Source organism: Dermacentor variabilis, chromosome 10 (assembly GCF_050947875.1).
Source record: "Dermacentor variabilis isolate Ectoservices chromosome 10, ASM5094787v1, whole genome shotgun sequence".
Taxonomy (NCBI): domain Eukaryota; kingdom Metazoa; phylum Arthropoda; class Arachnida; order Ixodida; family Ixodidae; genus Dermacentor; species Dermacentor variabilis.
The window spans coordinates 40,641,091-40,661,185 of record NC_134577.1 but is presented as its reverse complement, the minus strand read 5'-3'; the positions used below and the strand labels follow the sequence as shown (position 1 = coordinate 40,661,185).

Below are 20,095 nucleotides of genomic sequence, written 5' to 3'. Positions count from 1 at the left end.
AATAAATTGCACGTAGTTCATTAACACTTGCTGCGTGAAGCCTGTCGGTGAGTTAACAACACATACAATATAAAGCACATCCAATGGAGTGAATTATTTTAAGGAGGAAACACGAAGTTCGAATTCCGAATACGGTAATTATAAGAACATCCGACACGACTGACGTTGTCGCCAGTTCAACAATGACATAACTTCCGCAAAGATTCAATCAGCCAATTAGGTAACATAAGCGACATACTTGGTCAACCGATTTCACGATATATTTCTTTTCCTGTTTTGCTAGCTCTAGGAAAGCTGTAGTACATATCTTTTGTGTTTGAATGCGAAGATTTCTGTGATACAATTCATTATCAGGAGCAACATGAGCTTGTAGAACTCAGTGTTGCTGTCCGTTTCAGAGGCCGTGAAATATATTTGGGGAATTTTTAGACGGAGTTCATCAAAATATAAGTATTTTACAGCGACATGAATACATGTGCTCACCTCCAAGGTCTCCATAGCTCCTCTTGAAATTTTTTTTTTCATTTTTTGCATCATTTATTCTTAGTCTCTTCTATACTTCTACAGTATTTTCGGCTTCGTTCTACAAGCAGGCATCTGTGCCACAATATATGAAGGAGTGAGTGCCACGTCACGAAAAGTAGTAGCCCTTAGAACATTCGACACTTATCGATCAACGTTTTTTATAATCAAGCATCGCATAAGTTGGAAGCAAAAGTTGTAATATCTGAGGCGTACAACACGACCCCAGCAAAAGAAAGCTAGCGCACATTTACACAGTGACCTTTCTTTGCGGAACAACAAGACCAGCCCGACACTAATGACCGCCCGAGAGAAACGAGCGATGGAATAATCTGCGCCGACGCCCTAGGGTCATCTAGCGATCCTGCGCGGCTACTGGAAAGCGCACTCGAAATCCGCCAGATACAACGGCAGTGCGTAATTACTCTTCGTTTTGCTTGACGAATTCGCGCAAGCCCCGCCGCCAATTTATTCCGTCACAGCGAAGTAACCCAGCCCCTATATTAACAATCGCTAAAGTGTGCCTCCAAAGCACCGCTAATTATCCCCGATCGTTCACACGCTGCCCCATTGATGCAACGATATTTTTTTTTTTTTGATCGCGTATGCAGTACGAGACTTTCAGATCCAGCAATGCATTGAGGCTGATGATTCAGCTATACCACGCGAATATTGGCTGTTGTAACAGAGTACTACAGCCCTCAGTGAATAATTTCTCGTCGCGCCTTTGTCAGTAAATGTCTTTTTATTTGTATTTCACTACTATTTATTTCATTTGACGATGTACGCTTCACGCATGCTCTTTTCGTGTTGGGGTTATAGCACAAAACGTGCACTTTCATCTTTCTTTTTTTTCACTCTTTTGTAACCACAGCCTACGAAAATCTCTTTATCGGAATTGCGGCATTTGTAGATAAATACAATAAATCAACAGTAAATGGATTTGTCCATTTACTGTTGTGTATTTGTGTATGGTTCCTCCTTGTGGCTTCATAGGTTTTTGAGGCGGTATTTATCGTTACGTTTTATCTTTGCAACTTTCCAAGCAATCATATTTTCTTTTTATTAATGGCATGAAGGCCTCGAGTGTCTTTTTCACGTGCAGAATCATTGCGAACTCTTGCATTTGTAGCGTGATATTTCGTTGCAAACGATCAATTTGCGAAGTAACAATGGCTTTTTTGAAGTCAGAAAGACGATGTACAAGGTAAATCCATTTACTGCGCATTATTCCCACTCTGGCTAAATTGCCATACTTTAACTCCAGTAGATACAGATGCCAGAGTTCACTGTAGTAAACTTGCTGTAAACTGTATGACGCACGACACACTGAGTAAGAATGAATGCGTTTCGGCCAAGTATACTTGAGGCGCTGTAAATTGTTTAGAACAGGCTCGATGTGTTTAATTCGCCACAAGAGCTACCCAAATTTTGTCCTCATAAAAGAAAACATAAATTATGCTTCGAAATATGCACATTCCGCCTCCCATATTTAGGGCGAACGAGGTTTATGAAAACCACGGACACTGAGAGCTCGGATCCTCTTCTGTCACCCAGATAAATCGGCCTAAAACGTATCCCCCTAATAAAACAATAATAATCGGTGTCTTTTCGTCTCTTTGTTTATGCAAGCTCAGTCGATTGAAGCAGCGTTTAAAAGAGCAACAAAAAACATATTGTGCTGTTCTAATAAAGTTGGGTTGGAGCGCATACGGCAGACATACTCAGATCCTTACTGGAAGCTTACCATTATCACTAAAATGAAAGCTGTACAATCAATGCATTCCACCGGTGCTAACATATGGGGTAGAAACTTGGAGACTGACAAAGAAGTTCGTAAACAAGTTAAGGACTGCACAAAGAGCGATGGAACGAAGAGTGATAGGCGTAACCTTAAGAGGTAGGAATAGAGCCGCGTGGATCAAAGAGTAAACGGGCATAGCCGATATTCTAATCGACATTAAGAGAAAGAAATGGAGCTGGGCAGGCCATGTAATGCGTAGGTTAGATAACCGGTGGACCGTTAGGGTTATAGAATGGGTGCCAAGAGAAGGGAAACGCTGTCGAGGACGGCAAAAGACTAGGTGTGGTGATGAAATTAAGAAATTCGCAGGCGCAAGTTGGAATCGGTAGGCGCAGCATAGGGTTAATTGGAGATCGGAGGGAGAGGTCTTCATCCTGCAGTGGACTTAAAATAGGTTGTTGTTATTGATGTTGTTGTTCTTGTTGTTTAGGATGATGATAATGATGATGATTCAACCGGTGAACTTCACAAGCATGCCATGAGCTCGGTGGCTTTTGACTCACAGAACGGTGCTATTTCTTATGACTGGCGAGCAGGAGAAAAACTATCTAATGCAAGATTCGAAAAGCAAGCGACGCAACCGAAAAGCAAATGACCGTTCATTCGAAACATCAGGAAAGGAAAGCAAAGCTTGGTTGCGTTTTGTTTTATACGGAGACGTAGTTAGAGCTACAGAAAATTGATGTTATATTTAACGCTCCTGCAATTCCAAGCGCAATATTATTTTGTTATTATTTAAGATACCATCAAACTGAACATACGAGTTTTGCAATTAGGGAGCGTAAACCAAAAGAAAGTCATATGAGCACATCGAAATAGAACCGTGTGGACATAAAAAAAATTATGCCATAATTTTATTTGTGCTCAAACGAAAACTGTGGCATTCGCAGTATAACGGCAAAAGTAACACAGATGTGCCTAGGACGCTAAGCAGACAAGATCGACTAGTAAACACACAAGTAGACAAGTAGACACACACAGCGCTGACTTTCAACAAAGCTTATTCGAAAAAAAGTCGCCGTTTCGCTCGAAAGGCGAAGCATCAATAGCGATAGCAAATTAGTGGACAGCTTGCTAAACGAACTAAGGGTAGTAGTTTTATCGCCTGTATAAACTTGTAAACATAGGCATACTAACTAAATTAACAAGCATGGTGTCACGCGCGCGCAAGCAAACATGAACACATATCACTCGATTACCGCGGAAACTCGCGGTCAAAACACTGGAGTGAGGAAGCGCGGCAGCAGCAGCGAGCGAATTCACCTTCGTGCCGCGTTTCGCACCAATGTGAACTAAAATCCGTTTCAGAAATCAGGTGCCGCGCTGTGGAGGCTAGAGAGACTTTTTACAGCGACTGCGTGCACCCTTAGAAATAGTTTGATGTTTTTGATCGCAATTGTGCGAAACTCTTCTTTATATAGGCTCAGTATTCAATGAACAAACTGTTAATCTTTAGAAACAAACTGTGGTATACGGCTATCTAATGTGTCCTTCTAGATCAATTGGTTTACTGGGTTTATTTTAGCGTTTTTTTAATGGCAGCCCGTCGCGGCATTCTCACGTGCACGCTCGCGCGAGCGAACGCCGTTGGCGCAACAAAGCATGGATGGAACGCGCGGAGGGATACGTTTTCCTCGCCGAACTTCTTGCGTGGGTTCCACAGCGCTGCACCTGGTTTCTGTAACGGAGTATATAAACCACGAAAACATCGCGCGGCGGGCTATTTCCTCATCGCAGATGGCTTTCAAAATACAGCGGCCCAGGTGCACCGTAATATAATTGATACCCTAAAAAGTGAAAAAGGGTGTAAATGTGTCCATAACTCACATCCTTATAGGGTGTCCGTTATATAAATAACTCCCTAAGGGTGTGATTTATAGACACATTTACACCCTTTCTCGCTTTTAAGGGTGTAAATTATTTTACAGTGTGGGCGCGCGCAGCCACCCGGGATGCCCAGAGTAGAATTCTTCGCGCTTTGCAATAGGTAGATTCCTGTCTTGCCACGCTTTAATTAAAAAAAAAATCATGAGCCATTCCACTCTGCCAAAGTGGCTACCAGCGAAACTCTTTAGCACCCGACACAGAGGTGATGCAGCGTTTTAAAAAGAAGGTAGGAACTCACCGGGATATTTATATATATTCGCGTGGACGACGAGACCGCCGCCTCGAGAAGCCGGAGGAAACCAGACGCGCGTGACCTTTCGAAGCGACCGCCACGGCGGGAGAGCGGAAGAAAAAGGAGAGTAGATACGCCAGCGCCTCGAACGCGGACAAAGAGAGGGCGGCGCGAACGTAGACATGGCCGACGCGCTTCGTAGTGCAGCATCTGTTCTTGTCAGTTTAATATCTGATACGGGTTCGATTTGGATCCAAGATATTAAACTTATTTTTGAAAGTTGGCGGAATGGGCTCGAAGCCTGCTCCACCTCCGCCGCGGGTCGGCCCGGTATTGCACTATCTCCAGTATCGGCCCACGCTCCTTGCACCCGCAGAACACAATATGCAAGGAACCACAGCCATAGACAGCTTTTGTTGTGAAAGAAGATGACGTGGGATCGATGGTGGAATCGAACCTCCGCCCTCGGGCAACTAACGATGGCACGGATATTTCTCTCGCTCCAAAGCCAGCCAGCCAGCTGTTGTCGTTCTCCTAAGTGGCTCTCGCGCATACCCACAGTGGGAGACTGGCCATGAAGCGGGTGCCAGCTCTTTGAAATGCTTTGAGCAGCTCTGGGCCGTCCGGATGGCAGAAGATGCCGCCAGAAAGCAAGGACTGGCCGCCGTCTGAGGAAGGTGGCGACTGAGGGCTAGTCTCCCTACCCCGCCACACCTGGACCCAATCAAGGGCTTATTAAAGCTTTGTCTCTCTCTCTTTGAAACGCCGGGCGCGTGAGCCCCGTGCCACTTCCTCGTCTTCTTTCCTTGAGACAGCTTGTTAGACCGCAATATCTTCGGGACCGACCCCCACTTCTCGAAGAGCACTTTCCTCGTAGAAGTCCACGCTACGTAGAAACCGTGCGACTTGGCACCGAATTCGTAATCACCCAGGTCTAATCATGCTTTAACGTTTCTTTGCAGGAGTACAAATGTCATTGTCGTTTTAAAGTACGCCACGTGACATAGCCATAGATACTTAAGAGTGCGCAACAAGTAGTCGCTGATCACGTCACAATTCCTATTTATCTCGTTTACGCTCGTCCACTGCTTATGTGGACGGACTGCGTATGTGGATTAGTATTCTCGCGAATGTTAGTCACGATCCCGCCTTTTGCAATGAAGAAAAAGTTTTTCATGCAGTTCGCGATAATTTTCTTTCTCCTGCTAATTTTAACGTTAGCAGTGAGCGAAATTGATTTTTCGCTGAATCTTGTCGTAGGCTTCCCAATCCATGTACACTGCATAGCACGTAGCGTAGCATAGCTGGTACCTTATATATCGTGTTTTAGTTGTTTGTTTTTGAGGTTGTCAGCCTCCTGTTCAAGGCTCTTGGAAGATTTTGAGGAGCGCAATTAATAACGAACCCTGCATGCATAATCATTCAAGCGTTATTTATCAGCTGGAGCCGCCAACCTGTCGTGCATGAATGGCGGTGAGAAATTTCTGAGAGCGTGCAACCTACTTTTTTTTTTCATTGGCTTCATCTTCACAATTTCCCTACATTGATTCGCGTTTCTTACGGAGCCTCCATTTTTTTTTTTTTTTTTACTGTAGAACATTTTATTGCGTGACAGCAAAGCCGGTTGTGGCCTTTTTTTTCTTCTTCTCCCCACTGCGATTCTTTGTCCCGTCATGGAATATAAAGAAATTTTACGTTTTTGACTTCTCTCATAAGAAAAACCTAGTTGGTCGCAGACGTCTCCGTGCTTTTACACTCTCGTCTTTAGCTCATTAAGGTGATATATTAAAGGCTATAGGCCACCTCACGTGGTCCTCCCGCACGAAGCAGCTTATGCTGGGGCAGTTGCATATAAATCTTACGCCTACGTCACGCTAATGTGCCTTAACCTCGCGTTTCGTGCTTTGAGGCCAAAAGCAAGCGGCGACGTCAGGACCTCCGGTGCCGTTCATAATGAGCGAACTTCCCACTTCACTCGAGGAAGCGCGGGGTTTCGCGAGAGTGCTTTGAGATTTCGCAACATTTCTTTCCCGCGACGCTAGACAAAAGGAAGGTAAGTGACCCTTTCTGGTTTAGCCTGTTCGTTGCTAAAAGCTTGCAGCGGGGTCACGCATGGAGGTGCTGCACGCGAAGCCGATACAATGGACACATTGTATTCCGCCGGTTCGCTGCGGAGGCCATCGCAAAGTGGGGCGATAGAAGAAATTTTCTTCGAGCGATGGTTGAGGCGCGCATGCGGCAGACGTGATCATTGCTCGATCGAATTTCGAGCGGGGCTCCACTTTCTTCGTCGGCTCCTTTTCGTTCGTGCAAAAACTTCGATGCTGATGACATTACTTGAAGTTCGTTCCTAGTTCCCCTTTTGATGGTTTCCCGCGTACGCAGCTCGTGGCGTTAAACAATTTTCCCGGCACAATGAGTTGTGCAGTGTGTTGGATGAACTGCCGGGAAAACCCTGATGAAAACGGCCGCCGAGCAGTAATGGAATAAATATGAGCTTTCAGCGACGAGTCACAAACCAACCATTGCACGTCCGACATTTGAAAGATGATGATGATGATGATGATGATGATGATGATGATGATGATGATGATGATGATGATGATCTTAAAGTCATTACATAAAACCACTCATGGTGATTGACCAGGAGTCGGGCAGATTTTAGATCTGTGTTATGGTATTAAATTTGTAAATGAATAGCTTTTTTGGATGAAAAAGACCCTACATTCTTTCTATGTCGTTCTTTTCGTCTGTTATTGTTTAAATCGTCTGGATGGCCTCAACAATTTTCAATATATTCCTCCGCTTCGCTCTGCCAATTACTTCATCGCATTTCAGCTTAACTTCATCGTGCGAATATCTTTGTTCTCAAATAGGAACATCGTATTCGACCAGCCAGCAACAAAAGCACTACAAACATTTCACACGAGCGGATAAGAAAGAAAAGATATCCTTGTTTGACGCATCTCGATAAAGTGGTCATTCCTTGATCGATTTTAAAAGAACTTTGATTTTTTATCACTATCAGCGTTGATTTTACCGAGATCGTTTTAGTTTAACCCGGTGCGTCTGATGAGTTCATCTCGCTTCGCTCTATCAGCTTCTTGGTTAGTGAAATATTATTGATCCAATAAGCCCATTGTACACGGTCAGTCTATAAGAAAATATTACAAAAAGCTACAGCACAGGGTAATGAAAGGAATCTGACGCTTCAGTGCTCATCGATAACGCGATCATTCCGAGATCGATTTCGGTGAGAGTGAGTTTTCTCCTTCTTTATTGACTCATAATCTGCTTTGAAAGGTTCAATTTATCGCGCTCGGTCAATTCGTACGAGGCATAAAGAAAACCATCCTAGATCATTAATGAAACGTACGCGGAAGCTCCCCATTGCACGAAAAAAACGTGATCATTATTTCTTCCGTTTCAAAATCGTTTTCTTTACTTTTCTTATAGTTATCAGATCTGTTATTATTGCGTTTATTTCAGTTCCCCTGCGGCACTTTGCGTGAGTTTGGGTGGGTCCATATCGGCTAACCAAACCTGCTTCATCATCTTCGCGTTAATAACCTCGTGCGTTCTACTCATACAGCGCTCAACCGAAAACAACGAAAACTATCATAGGAGTAATAAAACTAACACGCAGGGTGGTCAGTGAACGTCAATAACACCCACGATCAAACACTGAATCAAGTCCTAAATCGATCAAGCGTACTCGAAAATACTGCATGTCTGTGTTTTTGTTTTCCTTCGTCAGCTAGTACCGTTTCACTTTATGTCAAAGTAAACATCATATACCTTCGACTGCCGTTTTTTCCTTCTTCGCCCATTGTCGGTCACACGTGACTCCGCCACGCCGCACCCCCCTTCGCTTCTTGGCAATAAGATCTTTCTCGATAGTGCCTCGCCGGCTATTCTAAGGGGTGGCCACGCTTAATCTCGCCACGAGATCCAATTTCCGTCGGTCCTGCTTCCGACGCGTGGCTCGTCTCGCTCCGTGGCGATTCCATCAGAGTCCATCTCGAAGCTTGGCTACTCTCCTCGGCTCTTACGTTGGTGCGTAGTGAAACTTTCATTGAGCTAACGTCAAGGGCGTCCAAGAAAATGCGCACCGAAGCGTAAGTTAATTGAAGCGAAGTGTAAGTAGGCTGCGTGAGCTTGCGCCTTCGGCTCCGCGGTATTCTAATCTTCCTTTGATCTGAATAGGTCCACATCCAGTGTCACCTTACGATGCTGCCTTTCGCTGCGCTCGTTTCGCACCCTGTCGTATACCTTGTCCGTCGACTCGTCAATTCCTGCGCCTTGTTCAGGCAACTTGGATTGATCGAATGTTTGAAGTTTTTGCTGGATTGTTTTCGTAATGGTAGTACCGTTGTCATGTACAGAGGGGATAAGAAAAAAAAAAAACTGGCGGTGTCGCCCGAAGGGCGAATATACCAAGGGGATTCTTGAATTAAATTCCTCCGAATGCTTTTTCCGAATGGTTTATGCGTTCGATAAACCTATCGACTTAAGCCTTCTTGACTTTTTTTTCCCCTCCTCTGATACGTACTGTCGGTGACGTCATTTTTCCATTACGATTAGCCGTGAATACTCGAAGTTGCCTCACTTCTAAGTTGACCGGAGGATTTGTGTCACAGAGTAGCCTCAGACCAAGTTTCATGAGCAAAAAAGAAATAAAGAAAAGAAAAAGAAGAAAACGCATCTTTTATAGCTTGAAGTGCGTTATGCAGGCATGAGATAGGTTAAAGGCCACGTTCCTACGGCGACATACTTCCTTAATGCTGGAGGCGCGCTCTGCGCTTCTCTTTGAACACGGAGAGCATTGGCGCAGAAGCGACGGAGAAAGCTTTCGCATCTTGGAAAGTTGTAAGAGATGGGGGGGATGGAGGAATTTGGGGTCTGTGGGATCTGTCCTGCCAGCCCATCACTTCGCTGTACGAAACGATACGTTTTGCGTTCTTGCTTTTATCTTGGTGCGCTTCGCTACGCTTTGTACAAACGAAAATAAAGCTTTCCTCGTTAATGGTCATCTGCTTCAGAGCAGGGAGAAGCTCGGCAGGGTTAACTTAAAAGTATTACGTTTTTATTCCAATTCCGCCATTATCCCTCAGTGGTATAGATCAAAACGGCGTGGGGCTCCGCCCATATGTCCTTATGGGCTGAACAGCGGACAGCTTAAAATGCAACAAAACCTGCATCAGTGCTAGTGTGAGTTTGCGTAATAGTGGAAACGAATTTGCCCTACAAACTGTGTCGACCCCGTGTGTGCGCGTGCGTTTGCCGGGGTCCGTGCTCGTGTGTGTCGACCACGCGCGCCCTCACGCAGGCTTTCGATCTTTCCAGGATGGGGATGAGACGGCAGGTTTTGTGCGTGCGTGCGTGCGTGTATGTGTGTAGCACACCGCTTACCGGCACAGGCGACCCCCCCCCCCCCCCCCCCCGCATCGGTTCCTGCTTGCTCCACTGGTCTAAAGGTGAGACATCGTTCTCGATACCCGAACGCCTATACACGTCGTAACGAAAACATTGTGATCGCGCAGCAGGCCCCCCACCTCATCTGCTTCCCTCTACTCTGACCCTACATACGTGCTACGTTCAAGCATGCTAGCAGGCAGGGGGCCTTCGCGTCAGCATCGTTTGTTACGGGCGAGAAAAGCGGTGCAATCTTATATCCTTCGCGCTGTCCTGCTTTCTTCTGTGCCTCTTTCTTTCTTTTTTTCTGTATCAATCACGCACGTGGGGTGCGCCAGCGCAATCTTTTGTGTACTGAGCGAACAGCGTGTCTCGTTAAATCGGTGCACTATTTTCGTAGGTGCGACGTATATTGTCCTGCTCGATAGGAGTTGTAACACGGCACCCGTCGGTTCTTTCAATGCTCAAAATTAGAAGTGCCACTAACAGGGTGCTCCCAGTCATCGAAATGGTGTTCAGCAGTCTTTTTAGTCTTCTTCTCTGTTTTCTTTTTTCTTGTTTGTAGGGGCTGCCATGCTCCCTACGGACACTGTATGACACCATGGCAGCGCCTACAGTGCATTGACCCTTCTGAAGCATGCAGTGCGCGGTCGAATAACTACATGCTCCGCGTATTTACTTTTCCGAGAAATGTTATAGTTTTTTGGAAACGGTGCTACTTGCGTAACTACTGCGCCAGAACCGTTCGAGGTGCGCGTGGAACCAGTGGGCTGCATACATTACAAGTTTCTGTAGGAAAATCTGCTCATCATCGCAAGTGTACAGCTCGGCGGCGAAACACTGACGGTATCCACCGATGTAATTGCATTACGGATACTATGCCAGTGACATGTATGCAGCTGGCAGGCGAGAACACGTGGTGGCAAGTTTCGTGCAAATTCTCGAATTTCCAGGTTCTAGTGTTCTTTTTTTTTTTCGTACGGGATAGATGCGAGCTTTCCGCTCCGGTTACAGGGAACACATTGAGCCCAATCGTCACAGCTCATATGGAGCTATTCGTTCTTCTCTACTCCATATCACAAGTCGCTTGCAGCGCTGTCGAAGGTACCAGGCGTCCACAGGCGATATCCATGCGTGGCGGAATATAGTTCTGTACGTAACTGTCTGATATTAAGGGAAGGATGAGAGCATTTTGCTTTTTCTTGGTACGCGATACGCGACAGTGATACGTGGCATGTTAGGATCTTTGCGTGTGCACGTCGTATACCGCCAATTCAGCAGCCGCTGCGGAAACGACGCGGCGCGGATGAACACATCTCGAGGGGCATTTTGTCTTCCTGTAGGCGAAGGAGTCCCACATCTTCCACAGTGCTCCAAACAGCTTGTGAGATGGAGTACAATTCGAGTACAGGTAGTACAGGTTTAATCTACGACTCGAAGCACAGCAGCGTACTGAACGAGCAGGAGCACCCTGTGTTCCTTTATTTCTTTATATTTACTTTCTTTACCGAAACCACACATTATTAGCTAGGATGCGTGGGAATGACGAGAAGAAACACCCTGCATTGGAGGCATGCCGGCTCACCCAATCTTTGGATTGGCTGCGCCCTGGTTTAGCGTTCGCAGCGCTGCACATTTTTAGTGAAGCAGAGTACGTACACGTCTATATACGTACGAGCCCCAGTGCACACGTTCCTCGCTTTGGCTCTATCCTTTTATTTATTGTCATGTAATTGCGCGCACTGCATAAGATGAGCGTGCTGGATGCGGGCACGAAGGGTTTACGCAGGGTGCTACGGCTTTTCCCTATTCGTAAAGTTGCTTAGTTGCATCTGCATAGTTGCGGAATCTGTGAGATTGGATCGGGCACCCAACTCGCGCGACCGCTAGTAGAACACAGTGGAGCTTCTCACTAAGCGGCAGCCATATGTACAGTCAACCGCAAAAGTTTACGGGACGCAAGATCTGCCAAGAAGCTGAATTCTCGCGAAGCGTGGTCACACAGCCTCGAATTAAATGTTCCAGCATGTAGTAGCTTTCGCCACCTACACAGTGATCCATTAAATACGAAGTGTCATGCATTAAAAGTGCAGGAATTCAAATTTGAAGGGGGAACCGCATCCCGCAAACTTTTGCTGTTGACTCTACGTGGAATGCATCTTACAGTCTATTTTCGACTTGACGTCGTCGCTCGTGCAAGTTGCGGGTTCGACTCCCTCCCACCGACAGAAAGTTATCTTTGTTATAACTTTCCTTTCTTTCTCATTATTTCCGAGCTTGAGTTAAAGAAAACATTTCTATTCCCAGGATTTTTTTAACCTAACGGTCTGTTGAATTCATATATAGTTGTTTAAAAGGTCGAGCACATTGGTTGCACTGATCACTCCGCTTATTGCGTAGAGCAATAGCCAATAGACGAAAAGCGTAACCGTGTGTTAGAGGCACCTACAAAAGCTATTAGAGGGAACTCCGGTGCTTGTGTTTACGAAAGCTGCAAGCATTCTGCCAGCATGGGTACATTGTCTAGGCTTCGTCCTTCTAGCTTCACACGGCTTTCTTAATGACTTTTCAGCTGATCATTTTCTACCAGGTATTGCATCATAAACGCAACAATTGGAAATGGCTACGCATCTGCACACTTATCGCATTGCTGTGTTTAGAAAACTATAATTACTTGTAAATTTAGGAAACGAAGGAGTAATGAAAGAATATATTATGCGATAACCATTGACGATGACTGTCCATATAAGCAAATATCAGAGCGTAAATATAAGAAAGAAGAAAGCTACTGCACTGAGCAGCATGTCTGGGTGGCTGCTCACTGGTTTGACAACAACGACATGAAAATAACGTTTGGTACAAACTATATTCAGCGGTTATTTAAACAATTAAGATGCATGGACACCACACCATCTTACGAAAAAAGAAAAGGGGGGGGGCTTTTGTTGTCTATAAAAGAGAACACTAAATAATTCAAACCAAAATGGAAACACAAAAGTTGGCATTGCAATAAAAAAAGAAGAACAAGGCAATAGCGTTAAAATGCAATAATTTAATCAATGCAATCAGTGCAAAAGCTGAGAAGACCGAGAAGATTCTACTGGTTTTCGAGAAATCGGTCGCGCAGGTTCTCCTTTATTTTTTTCCAAAAATAAGAGCAATATTGTTACCGTTCCATTGATGAGGTTCATTGAGCAACGTAGGAAGTGTAAAGCGTGCAATCGGTTTTCCAAAATTTTAGCGGCAGTGATCAAAATTATATCGTTCAGGGTGACGCCTGTCGTGCTGTCATGTTCCTTGCTTACGCCGATTCTCGACGTCTTGCTGCCCTAACACAGCGGTTACGATGCCGTCAATGCGAACAATATGTACGGGTAACCTGTCTTTTAAGGACACGGGTTGCACGCGCAAAAACATGGTTCGCTCACAGTGGGGCACACCCACTCCCAGCGCTAATTTCTATCTCCCTCTCGTTCTCCTTCTCTCCCTTTCGCACTCTCTTTCTCTTGCGTGGAATCGCATCCCCGCATCACTTCACGCACCATTAACCCGCGAAACGCAACGCCGGTGATCCCTCAAAAAGCGGTCGCGGCAAGGCCTCCAATATCCGGCTCAGGCCGGATATTGAAGCACAGTTTCGCTGGAAGCTGTATACTGTAGCCATGCCGCTGGATCCTAGCCTGATGAGCGTGACGCATGCACTCGAGTACGAATGGGTCCTGATGATTGTTTCTCTCCTGCGGCAGCAACAGCACGGTCTAAACGCATGGTGTGCGTTCTGGTTGCTGAATGTGCTACGACAACGCCGTCCCGGCCTTTCCCATGAGCTTCCCTCGAGGAGCCCTGTGGAGAACATTCGATGTCCAAAAGCAACGAAAGTTGGGCTAGTTGCTGCGTATTCGGGGCTGGAGTGGTGAAGGTAGGGAAAAAACAAAGAAGACAAAACAAAAAAGACGCACAGAAAAGTGGGAAGGGAAGGGGACGCGACAATCTCTGCACTAAAAAGTGAACTTTATTGAAGGAACGTGAGACAAACATACAAAATGGCAGTGTCATATCGGTGAAAGCAATGCACAAGCATTTGATGTCGATTCCACGAGCACATTTCTGTAGGTCCATCCATCCGTCTGTATGTGTTGTCTTCTACTTGTTGTCTTCTCTTACATTTGTTGCCTTATCTTGTTTGCTCTTGTTTTCCTTCCTTCCTTCCTTCCTTCCTTCCTTCCTTCCTTCCTTCCTTCCTTCCTTCCTTCCTTCCTTCCTTCCTTCCTTCCTTCCTTCTTACGGCGGCCGCATTTCGATGGGGGCGAAATGCGAAAACACCCGTGTGCTTAGATTTAAGTGCACGTTAAAGAACCCTAGGTGGTCGAAATTTCCGGAGTCCTCCACTACGGCGTGCCTCATAATCAGAAAGTGGTTTTGGCACGTAAAATCCCAAATATTATTATATTATTATCCTTCCTTCTTGGGATTACTCGGAAACTTTCCTTTCAGTCTCAAGACGGAAAAAATTTTGTTACATTATCTTAACAGTGCACAGCGCTCACCTGCTGTAAGAAATCATAACTAAATGCATATCCTTCTCCCTCCTCGCAAGGCTGTGCGTCTGTTCCATTTTGCATATTAAATTGTTACGAACCTCCGCTTTAATCGCAGCTCCTTTTTACGAGACATTCGGGGCCTTATATGGTTCGCGAGTCTGAAGGAACAAATCACGAGCTGTCTCTCGTTTGTTTGTTTGTTTGCATGTTTGTTTGTCTCTGTTCTGCTCGAACTTTACTGACGGCGAATAAATAGATGAGATGTGTCTGCGAGTGCAGTGATAGATCATTGCCATGGCTGGGAGCCAAATAAAGTTCTGTTGAAAACTCCTTTGCGATGCAGCTGTACAAAATGATGGATTGAATGATTATCTGTACTCCTGCCGGAGCCATCTTTGATAATTTTCGTCGATGTAGACTAGACCATAGGTCCAGGAAAACTCCTACGACGACAAAGTGCAGACGAGAGCCAAGCTGACGCTCTCGGCTTCTGTCTGCACCTTTTGCAAAACATGACCTTGATGAAGTAAACAAATGGTTCGTGAGTCTGACCTCGAACTTCTCTTCGACTTCATTCTCTTAGCCGAGGAAAAAAAATTATATCTAAGGGGCAGGGCTCTTAGCTGATGCCTTTAACTGGAAATGTAATTACTGCGCTGTTCTTTCCTTTTTATTTATTTGTTCCTAACAAAAGTTGTGCTTTCAGGATAAATAGGATAGCCTTAGAACCAGAACACACCGTCGCTTTCGAAAGGAGGCTGCTTCATATTACTTGAACAGCGAAGCTCTGTTACCGTACTCGCAGTAGACGACTCAATAGACGGCTAAGCAGAGAGCGGCCAACTTAAGTTTCGTTCCAATTCTGACGAAGCCGGCAAAAGAGACAGCTTCACGAAGGCAACATTGAAGTAAAAAAACGATACCGGCTACTTTGCTGTCGAAAGAAGACGGCCTGGCAGGCTGCTTGAAAACTCGACAGGAATGCGACCTGCACTCACTTCTGGTGCGCCTGATGTAAGCTACGCTGTGCTTATTATAGGCTCGCACGAGCAAAGGGCTAAAATACAGCGACAATATGCGCGCTTTCTTAAGCTCTTTCTTGAAGCTGCAAGGTGGCGTCCATTCCTTTCTATTACTAGGACTCTAAGCTACCTTCACAGCTGTCAACGCAGACTGTCTCCAATGCTGGCCAGGATTGGAACGTACCCCGCGTACCGCTAATCGTGCCAGCTGGCAAACTCTAACTTAGCCGCCGAATTCGATCCTGAATAATCGCTTTCTTTTCTTTATTTCAAGCGGACAGGCTAAAGCGACGCGTTCGTGAACAACGAATCACGAATGCGCTTGCGAGAACCGCAACAGAGAAAGCCAATAATAATAATAATATTTGAGGTTTTACGTGCCAAAACCACTTTCTTATTATGAGGCACGCCGTAGTGAAGGACTGGGGAAATTTCGACCACCTGGGGTTCTTTAACGTGCACCTAAATCTAAGCACACGGGTGTTTTCGCATTTCGCCCCCATCGAAATGCGGCCGCCGTGGCCGGGATACAGAGAAAGCCAGAAATCAGCAATCATGCCACTTCATAAACTATGCTTTCTTATCCAACAATTTTATTTCTCGACGTTCGTTTCGTTCGTAGAAGTTGGCAAACGTAAGCAACCTCTATGGCGAATAAGTGACGTGAGTTATTCGTCCTCGCAAAGCAGGTGTGCCCATCGCTTCTTCTGTCTGCCATAAGTCACACAACAATGCGGTTTCTCTCTCTGTCTCTTTTTTTTTTTTTAACACGCTGGCCGTACTTGTGTTCTGGCGCGACATCTGTATTCAGACTCGTTTCATGAATGTAAGGCTTTGCTGTGTATGGACCACATGAATGCTTCTGTCAAGTGCTTGTTGTGTACCTTTCTTGCTTTATTATTTTATCAAGCATTCTTCCTTTTTTTTTTAAACACGTTGGAGCCCATGCCTGTAAAAATCACCGACATCCCCTTGTATACTAATAATATCCTTGAATACTCTATAGCTTAATATTCTTTGCCACCCAGTTGGTCACCTTTTCAATACGCTGGTACAACTGTGAAAAGTGGTCATGTTCGCATTATTTAGATGCTTTGTCATCTTTACTTTTGTGAAGGTAGCGTTGAGTGTATGGCTAATGAGCACTTGCTTGTTATACGCGCTGGCGGAGAAGTGCAATATTTGTTGTCTGTGTAAATATTTGTTTACAACTATAAGTAACAAAGCTCCTTATAAGCAAACTAAGTATTATTGGTAGAGGTCTTGCTTTCGAGAGTGAAGTTGGTGCCAGACCTTCGCTAAAACAAGCCGTTAGCAGGCACAAGACATGATCGGTTTGTTTATTCCTACAAGGAGCAGAAAACCAACAACAGTGGTAACAATCGCACTTTTCGAAGTGTGACGTCATTAATAACGATGTATGCGCACGAGTAAGCGGTACGCTTCGCTGTGACGGTTCTCCCTATACATTGATGCGCACGTTTTTTTCACGCTAACTGTCTAACTCGCGCCGTGAGTTTTAACTATCAATCAGCGAAACAGCCGGAGTACCGCGCCTTTGTGGGGCACCGTCAGGTGTCACTGTGAATCTATGGTTTTCAGTGGCGCTTTCGCGAGGCGCAACATTCAGGCATGACGCCTCAATGGAGCGGACAGTTATGCTGTCGGTCCACTCGCTAGTTGCGCGAGGTCGAGTGAACGCCGATTCGGAATTGGTTATTTCTTTCATGACTTCCGCCGGCTCAACCAGCCTAGACGCATCTTGAAAGTGAAGGCCTCGAAGTAGATCGATTGAGAATACGACCTTCGAGGTTGTTACCTCGTTGAGCTTAGCATCAAGCGCGAGCGGCAATTGGAAAACGCTTCATTTGGCGAAGGTGCGCTTCCGATACGACAGTGCCCCCTGAGGAAGGCCACGTAGCATACCGTGCGAACAACAAACAATACAAAACTGTCTGCCCCTTTGTCAAGTTCTTTCTTCCTTTCTTTCTTTCTCTCACTTCTTTCGCGGCTTGTTACTTTCCCAACCAGGAAAACAAATACGTAGAAAGAATAGCCGGCCTTGCAGCCTGCAGTGATACGTTATATTTAAGAAGACGACAGGCCGCTCTTGGAAAAGCAGTCGGCTCGCTGTCGCCAAGGCTGTCGTCTACTTGGCGGAGGGAATAAAGGAGAGAGGTGAGAAGGGTTGGCAGAGCTTTGACGCTGAAGCGAGCAGCTTCGTTTTCTTTCGGGACGCGGGCCAACTGTCCCAAGACGAGTAGGCCACGGCAAAGCGACGAAGTGGCGGTGTGACCCCAATTCAGCAAAAACTTTCGGCCGCGTGAAAGCTCCGAGTCAGTCGCGAATGGGCAGTAGGAGTTGGTATACCTCAGCTTGCTCGCAGCTTTGTCGCCGTACAAGGTGCGCCTTCGACCATCAGAGCACGTGTGAAGCGACATCTCCCTTACGACATCTTTTGTGCATGGCGTTGTATCGCTGATTCAAGAACGCTTTCGGTGGTCGTCCCCAAAATTCCGAGACGAAAGTGATGCTGTCCTGAATAATCTGCAACAGAAGGACTTTCCACATAGGTGCCTGCAACATCTTGTGTTCCCCGAAGGACCAGTGATAGTTCGGAAAGAAACTTCACATCTCCTTATCGGATTCTTAATAGAGACTGTTGGGATGGACATATGGTGAAACAACACTGATTTTATAAGAGACGTTCGGACAGAGCAATTGCCAGCCTTGATCGTCAGCCTAAACCGGCCTGTTGCTACAGCTCATTAACACCACCACCACCATTCAAGAGGTAATAATAATAATATTTGGGGTTTTACGTGCCAAAACCACTTTCTGATTATGAGGCACGCCGTAGTGGAGGACTCCGGAAATTTTGACCACCTGGGGTTCTTTAACGTGCACCTAAATCTAAGCACACGGGTGTTTTCGCATTTCGCCCCCATCGAAATGCGGCCGCCGTGGCCGGGATTCGATCCCGCGACCTCGTGCTCAGCAGCCCAACACCATAGCCACTGAGCAACCACGGCGGGTATTCAAGAGGTAGCACAGCGCTGAGGAGAGAGAGAGAGAGCGAGAGCAGCCATGTATATTTAGGAAATGGCCGAGCGGTCGGTGTGAGGTGAACTCTCCTAGCATGTTCCTCCGTGTTCTCTAGAATACACTCGTAATCTCGTTCCGTATAAGTTCAACTAGGTAAGTGGTACATCATTGTAAGTACGTCCCACTTGCTTACTGGAAACAACGTGGAACGAGATTAAGAGTGTGGAAAAGAAAACTATGGTGTTGAACACTGCTGAACAACACGCCGAGTTGTGAGAAAAGCTCCATAGGGGTACTTCTATTTTACCAATTTTTACCATCTTTACCGATTAAAAAAAATTGACTAGGTCCGAGGAGGCACCGTCGAAATCTATGACGACACGGCAAGCTAGTTTCAGAACTTCAAAGCAGCGTCGCCGCTTGTCTGGGTTTTGTTTCTTTTTTTTTCTGGCTTGCCAAGTTTTGTCTCATTGCAAGAGTGGATGTTTCTTTTATTTTGCCTTTCAGAAGCGTATTTTATTAATTCAGGTTAACTTATTTCAGGTTAGGTGAGGTCCTTAGTGTCCCTTTAAACAGGTCTTCGCCTTGAAGAGCTTGATGACATAGATAAACATTGTCTTAAAGGGAAGATTTTCATCCAGATAAATGGAGCACAGTGCTACAAAGGGAACTGAAAACGTATTTTTCAGAGCAAAAACTTCGCAGTTGAAGAAAAATATCGTGCTGGTTCGGGGATCAGAACCAGGACGAATGCCTTTGCCGGGGTGATTGTTCTATCCTCTCACCTAAGCAGTTAGCTAGCGGATCGAAGAGCGAGAGCGAATTAATCGAAAATTCGAAGTACTGGGACACTGAATATGACGTCATGCAGTATTTAGATGAACGCACTCTTCCATGTTTTACTTCCTTCTGGCTCGACGCGAGTGCTGACTAGCTGAGAAACGCGGTGCACTTTAATGCCTAGATCCGGTGGTGCTTAAGTTCGAGAAAGTGTGGTATATGTATTTTCTCGCGTGATTGGTGGGCATGCAGGCGCGGGAAGCAACTTGCGTAATCCTGTCTCGTTTACTTAAAGCGGCGTTTCTAAATAAACAGCGGTGAGACTCCCTGAGATAAGCGATGAAAAATTGTCATAAAACGATAATAATTACAGAGACAAGCAGTTTCTTCAGAGGAGTGATGAAAAATTGTCGCGAGACAGGAATGAAACAACACCAAAGGTATATAGCGCGAGAACAAATGTGCCAACGATGCTTTCCATTTTGAGCGGCGGCGCTGAGACAGAGTTTCGCAGGTACCGTGTTGTTCAGTCTATGATCTAAATCGCTAGCGTCAAATTTTGACTGAAATATATTTTTTTTACGTGTTACATGCCCGCTGTTTCACGGCAAGCAATAAGATTATTCCGAAGAGATGGTAGCATGGACACCTATTGGTCCACCTCATGGACGATAATAAAATGCACCAGATCCTCTCTTTGGGACAGTCAGAACAAGAGACGCGGGTTGTACCAGAGAACAAGGACGGTCACTATCTTGGCGAATATGTTTGTGGCTATATATATATATATATATATATATATATATATATATATATATATATATATATATATATATATATATATATC

At 45.5% G+C, this 20,095-nt stretch overlaps 1 protein-coding gene and 1 non-coding gene across 2 annotated transcripts in view; one reads left to right on the top strand and one right to left on the bottom strand.

Moving 5' to 3' along the window:
- LOC142560389 (QRFP-like peptide receptor) overlaps positions 1–20,095 on the bottom strand; it is a 99,080-nt gene that overhangs the window by 62,117 nt on the left and 16,868 nt on the right. The gene's annotated exons all lie outside the window — the stretch shown is intronic.
- LOC142562580 (U2 spliceosomal RNA) lies at positions 4,619–4,809 on the top strand. Its single transcript, XR_012823929.1, has one exon. It is a non-coding gene; the product is annotated as a U2 spliceosomal RNA (small nuclear RNA).